Source organism: Podarcis vaucheri (assembly GCF_965113315.1).
Source record: "Podarcis vaucheri genome assembly, chromosome: 6".
NCBI classification, from domain to species: domain Eukaryota; kingdom Metazoa; phylum Chordata; class Lepidosauria; order Squamata; family Lacertidae; genus Podarcis; species Podarcis vaucheri.
In genome coordinates, this window is record NC_138764.1 from 59,391,784 (window position 1) to 59,398,778 (window position 6,995).

Sequence of the window (6,995 nt, forward strand, 5' to 3'; positions counted from 1 at the left end):
ATGGAACAGATGGTACAGTACTGTGAAAATAAAGAGTTTTGCAGACCTCAGCAAGACACTGCAAATCTGATGGATGTTTGGGGAATGCAGGTTCTACAAATTCATAAAATTATTGTATCGTAACTACATCCATAACTTTTAAATAACAGATTTGACGATATCAAATCTTAGTCATTTCTTTTATAAAATACTGTGAATATATTTCACAACGCTGTCAGGTTTTTCTTAGAATTCAGACTGGAATTTGCAGATAGAAATATGAGCTCAATGCACTTTTGTAGTTTGTGTTCCGCCTATGTCGGAAGGGAGATTACCCAAGGTCTACTTTTGAAAATGCAATCCCTTATGATTAAATTTGATACTTTGCATCAAAGAATAAGTGAGACGAATCATGGGTTTTCAATAACTTAAAAGTCTATGGAGTCAAGAGGTCTATTGCCAAATTAGATTTCCAAGAACAGGCTGGCAGAAACCTACACTGCGTTTTATCATCTATGGCTTCAGTTAGAATTGTTGCTGAGTACAACCTAGTTTAAGTATCAACAGAGCATGGAAATCTCTCCCATCACCTTAAATAGGATACCTATGAGGAAAGCTTACACACTTTTGAGATTTCAGTTAATACTATTTTGTCATTTTGGATTAAAGAATTAGTCATATTACATATAATCTGGCACCATGTAGAATGGGAAATGGAAGATTTATAATGTCTTGTTTTCCCTTTTTGACTACTTCAATTCCTGTTTGTTCCTGTAGTAATTCTATCTTATCTTGGTCTAGGTTTTTAACAATCATCTTTGTCTTATTCTTATTTAATTTAAATCCAGCTAACTTCCCAAATTCCTCCATCTCCTCCAGAATTCCCTTTAAGCTGTCTATAGGATCTTCTACCGTTAATACCACGTCATCAGCATATGCTTTAACTTTGTATTCGTTTGAACCTAATGATATTCCCTTAATTTGTTTGTTTTGCCTTATTGCGTTTAACAGAACCTCCAACACCACTATAAAGAGCAGCGGCGAAAGCGGGCATCCCTGTCTTGTCCCTTTAGATATTTTTATATCTTCTGTTATGGCATTGTTTATTATCAACTTCGCTTTCTGTTCTGTATATATTGCTTTTATCCCATTCCAGAATTCTTGACCCACTTCCATAATTTCTAAATTTCTCAACATGAAGTCCCAGGTGACATTATCGAAGGCTTTCTCCGCGTCAATAAAAATCAGGCTAGCTGGCTTATCAATTCTGTCCGATAAATATTCTATTATATTAATTATGCCTCTTGTGTTATTTTTTATTTGCCTTCCTGGTAGAAAGCCCGCTTGGTCCTCATGGATTATCTTCACTAATATCTTTTTAAACCTTTTTGCTAGAATTCCCGCAAAGATCTTATAATCTGTATTTAATAAGGAAATGGGTCTATAATTTTTTACTTGGGTTGGGTCTGTATCTTGTTTTAGAATTATTGTGATAAATGCCTCCTTCCAGGTACTTGGGATCTCTTTTTCCTTTAGGGTCTTATTCATCACCTCAACTAACGGAGCCGTCAATATATCTTTCATTTCTTTATAGTAGCTCGCAGTGAACCCATCTGGGCCCGGAGCTTTTCCTCTTTTCAGTTCCTTTATCACTTCCTCTACTTCATCTCTGGAGATGGGGGCATTTAACATTTCTCTTTGCTCTGTCGAAATCTTCCTTACCATTTTCTCTTTTAAATATCTCTCTATTTTCCTATTATTGTTTCTATCCTTATTCCTGTATAGTTGCTCGTAAAACTCCACGAATCCTCTTCTAATCCCTTTTGGTTCAGTTATCTCTTCTCCGTTTATTTGTATTTTATTTATTGTGTTTTGTTCCTTTCTCTTTTTGACTTGCCACGCAAGCCATTTTCCTGGCTTATTAGCGAACTCAAAATTTCTCTGTCTTAATCTTTTAATATTCCACTCAACCTCCTTATTTATCAACATTGCAAATTGGGTTTGGAGGGATTTTATTTCCTGCAATAGCCTTTCATTATTTGGTTTTTTAATTAGTTTTTGTTCACAATCCATAATCTGTCTCAAAATCTCCTTAGTTCTTTTTTCTTTATTATTTCTTTTCCATACATTTTGTTGGATGAACAGGCCCCTCATAACTGCCTTGCTCGCGTCCCATACCACGTTTATTTTAACCCCTTTGTCTAGGTTATCTGAGAAGTACTCCAATAGTTTCGTCCGAATCTTTTCCACAAATTTTTGATCATCCCATAGGTTATCATTTAGTCTCCATCTGAAAGTTCGTCTTTCAACCCCCTTCATCTCCATTATAATGGGGTTATGGTCAGAGATAATTTTGGCCTGTATTTCAATTTTTGTAGTTCTTACTGTTAGTTCGTTTGATATCCAAATTTGGTCTAGTCTTGACAGCGATTGATTCGATCCTGAATAAAATGTAAATTGTTTCTCCAGGGGGTGTCTCAATCTCCATATATCTACCAAGTTATAGTTCTTCACCATTTCAAAAAATGTCTTGGGTAGTTTCCCTCCTTCTGTCTTAGTTTTCCTTAATCTATCTATTTCTGTTGAGACCACCCCGTTCATATCTCCCATTATTATGATTTTTTGGTCCATATAATCAAATAATCTTTAGGACTCTGGCTTACCAATAAGAATATTGACTTATACCAAAATAATTACATCCCGGTGTGGAATGAAATTAAGAAAAATCTGGAGATTTGGGCAAGGATGAAATTATCATTCTGGGGTAGAATATCCATGGTCAAAATGATGGTACTCCCCAAAATGCTCTTTCTATTCCAAACAATTCCGATAATAAAGGGCACAAAAAACTTTAAAGAATGGCAAAGGGTGATTTCTAGATTTGTCTGGGAAGGAAAGAAGCCCAGAATTAAGTTTAAGATATTAACAGATATTACTGAAAGAGGGGGCTTCGCCCTACCAGACATGAGACTGTACTACGAGGCGGCATGCCTTTGTTGGATTAAAGAGTGGATAAAGTTGGAGGATACAGAGTTATTGGATTTAGAAGGTTATAAGAACAAATTTGGATGGCATGCCTATTTGTGGAGAGATAAGATAAAAGTACATAAGGGATTTTGCAGCCATATCTTTAAGGGACCTTTGATAGAAGTTTGGAATAGATATAAGAACATACTGGAACCAAAAACCCCACACTGGTTATCACCAGTGGAGTTGATAAGTGTAAAGAAAGTCAATATGGGGAAAAAATGGGGTAGGTACGAAGAAATGGTATTGAAGGAAGGAGGGAAGTGGAAAATTAAACCATATGACCAGGTAAAAAGATATACATACGATTGGCTGAGTTACTATCAGATAAATGAAATATTTAAAAAAGAAGTGAAAGAGAGGGGATATGATGAAAAGACATCGAAATTTCAGAGAGAGATAATAAACTGTGATCGGAAAAATCTGTCAAGTATGTATAAAATACTGTTAGAATGGAACATGAAAGATGAGAAAGTTAAAAAAGTGATGACTCAATGGGCAAAGGACCTTGGATATGATATTCAATTGGAGAATTGGGAAAAATTGTGGAGAGTGAATATAAAATTTACAGCATGTGTACTGCTAAGGGAGAATATGTTAAAAATGTTATATAGGTGGTATATAACACCCGTTAAACTAGCCAAGATGTATAAAACAGATAACAAATGTTGGAAATGCAGACAAAAAGAAGGGACGTTCTATCACCAATGGTGGGAATGTGGGAAGGTTAAAAGCTTCTGGGACGAAGTCTACAATGAAATCAAAAAGATATTAAGCTACACATTTGTAAAGAAACCCGAAGCTTTTCTATTAGGTATGGTGGGAAAAGACATTAAAAGAAAGGATTGTAAAATCTTCCAGTATGCGGTAACAGCTGCTAGAATCGTGGTGGCGCAGAAGTGGAAGCAGGAAGAAGGCCCAACGATAACAGAGTGGAGATTAAAATTAACGGAATATGCGGAGTTAGATAAATTAACAGGGAAAATTAGATATATGAAGGATCAAAAATTTATAGATGACTGGGGAAAATTTGCGGACTATCTGGAGAACAAATGTTTAGTAAATACAACGCTAGTAGGATTTAAAGAGGCACTGTAAAACACCAAGAAGTATTGCTTATGGAAAACAATGTTTGAAAGATGGTATTAATGGCAGTACGAAAGAATGGAATGCGCTATAAAGAGAGAAATACGAATGAATGTCAAGGACGTTGAAGGAAGTCCAAAAGTATGAGATGTATGAAACACGGATTTAATGTATATATATGGAAAGACTAATAAAATCTTTTAAAAATGCAAAAAAAAAAAAAAAATATAATGTCTTGTTTTCCAGTACTGAAACAAAAGAACAGATTCATCCTTCAACTGGGAAAGAAGCTTGGGATAATATGCTGAAATTTAATAATCTGTTTTCAAATAGCATCCAGGAAGTTCACCAGCAAATGGCAATTTTTGCATTGAATGATGTCAAAACAAAAAATTACAGCAGCTCATATCCATGTACTTGAAATTGACCCAAAATGCAAATCATATTCAGTTGTGTAATTAGGGTGTTCAGTTTCATCTTGTCTTAATTTTATCCTAATTGTATGGCAGTCATAAGAGCCTGCTGGATCAGGGCAATGGCCCACCTAGTCCAGCGTCCTGTTTTCATAGAGGCCACCTAGGTACTTGTGGGAAAACCACAAGCAGGATTCAAGCCCAAGAGCCCTCTCCCTTCCTGTGGTTTTCAGCAATGCATTCAGAAGCATGGCTGCAACTGTGAAGCCAGAGCATATAGCCACCATGGCTGGCAGCCAGCAATATCCCTCTCCCATCAATTTGTCTAATCCTCTTAAGAGTTATCCAAGTTGCTGGCTTTTACTGCCTCCTGCAGGAGCAAGTTCCCTAAGAATGCACTGTGTGGAAAAGCACTTCCTTTTATCTGTTCTGAATCTTCCAACATTCAGCTTCATTGGGTGCCCTCGAGTCTAGTGTTACGAGAGAGGAAAAACCTCAGTTGTATACATTTCCATTATATATTTATTGCCGTACCTACATGTAGAAATAAATTTGGGGAGCTGTGCCAATAGGGAAGGTGCAGAATCTGGAGAAACATCCTATTTCTTATTTGAGTAATGTCAAAACTCCGCATGTTCCATGGGCGCTTGCTTTGCAGGCATAAAAGGGAGTAAGATGCAGAAGTTTCAGGGTGACCCAGCAGCCCTGTTTACTGAGCTTTTTCAGCAGGGCACCTTCACATCTGATTTGACATGGTCTTGAGTGTGTGACATTAAGGAGCCGGTGAAGCTCCTTTCTGGCCAGTCAAGCAATCTCTGCTTATCCTTATGCACAGGCATCACTGTAGCTTAAGTCTGATCAAAAGCAACAAAGCTGCTTTGAGAATGAATGGGGGAGGGATGAGGTTAGTTGGCAAGAGCAGTTATGTTGTGGATTAGTTCAGTGCTGGAGGTGGAGGGGTGGAAATTAGCCAGAAAGCAAGGCTGCCCTTAGACACTTGGTTGCCTGAGGAAACAGGAGTTGATGGGGTCAAAACTAGCTTGCTAGCTACGTAAAATGTGATGCTTGCAATTCAGTTTTTAGCAATTCTGTACTGAAAATAATTTAAACTTTTCTCTTAAAAAGCTGCCCATTTAATTGGGCACATTTTAAACTGGTTTATCTTCACTGAATTGATTAGTCAGTCAGCCACACAAACGTTCTACAGTTCAGTGATGGAATGTCGAATTCTGGATGCAACTTCCGTTGAGGCTTCATCATTACTTAGATAAACCCTAACTGGGCTTACCACAGACATGGCTGCAGTTTAAATGTCTTGAATTCTGCTGATGCAATTTCTGAAATGATACTCTTTCTGGAGGCAACAGTAGACTTCTGGGTCCTCCCCATTAGGTTAGTATCTGAGAGATGCTTGCAGTTCTTGCACACTTTGTTCTCCAACTGCAGTATGGCATTGGGGCAGGATTATGCAGGGCTGACTGCATTTGGTAGTAAGTTTACCCAGGAGGGACCCACTCCCTTTCCAAGCTGAGACACTGGAACTGAGACAGTCTCCTTGTCAGTCTGTAAGCTGCTCTAACATATGGCTAGAAAGAGCTGAAACCATGACAAGCATGCAGTGTTTACAAGGCGGCAGCCATCCGGCTTATAAACAAGGGGCTTCTCCAGCGAGCAACAGCAGCAGCAAAAGTGCATTCCAAAGACTGCAAGCTTGGCAAGAGGAAGTCTGCTTTGAAGGAGGAGAAGCACTGCAGCCTGGTCTTCCTTAGCGGGCGGTTTTGTTTAGGGGCAGACTGTCCCTGTCTCTGTCCAGCTTAGGCTCTTGCACTGCATTCATCAACGGAGGAGGAGCACCCGCTTCAAAGGGATTTCCTTCAGAGCTCATGCTCAGACTCTTGACAGACTCCTTACATCCCTGTGTCCAGGTAGGTCCATTGTCCTTATATATTTGCTGCACAGGCGGGGGAACGAGCACAAAGGGGGAAAGGGTCAGAGAGCACTTGTGGCCATTTCATGGCAGGGCTGCACACACTCAATCTGCCAGTGTCCCAGATCCCTTAATTTAACAGTAGAGCATGTGCTTAAGTGAGCATCGAAATGAGATGTGAGAGAGAAGAAATTAAAAAAAGCATTACTCTGTCAAAAGGGCATGATGCAGTATTAATGAAAATATCCTTGCCCAGCCTGGTGCCCTCTGGATGTTTTGACCAAAGCTGTCATTCCCTAGACAGTGTGGCTGCTTTCAGACACTTTAGTAGACCTGGATGTGATCTAGGAGGCCAGCTGAGTGAGCCCAGATACATCCAGCCGTCTGGATGAAGAAAAATTCCTAAACAAGAAAAGCAAAGGAGTGGATCAGGGTTGGGGAGAACCTGTGATGCTCCAGATGTTGCTGGAATCCAGTTCCCATCATCCCTGACCATTGCCATGTTGACTGAGGCTGATGGGAGTTGTACTCCAACAGCACTGGGTGGGGGCAACAGATCTCTC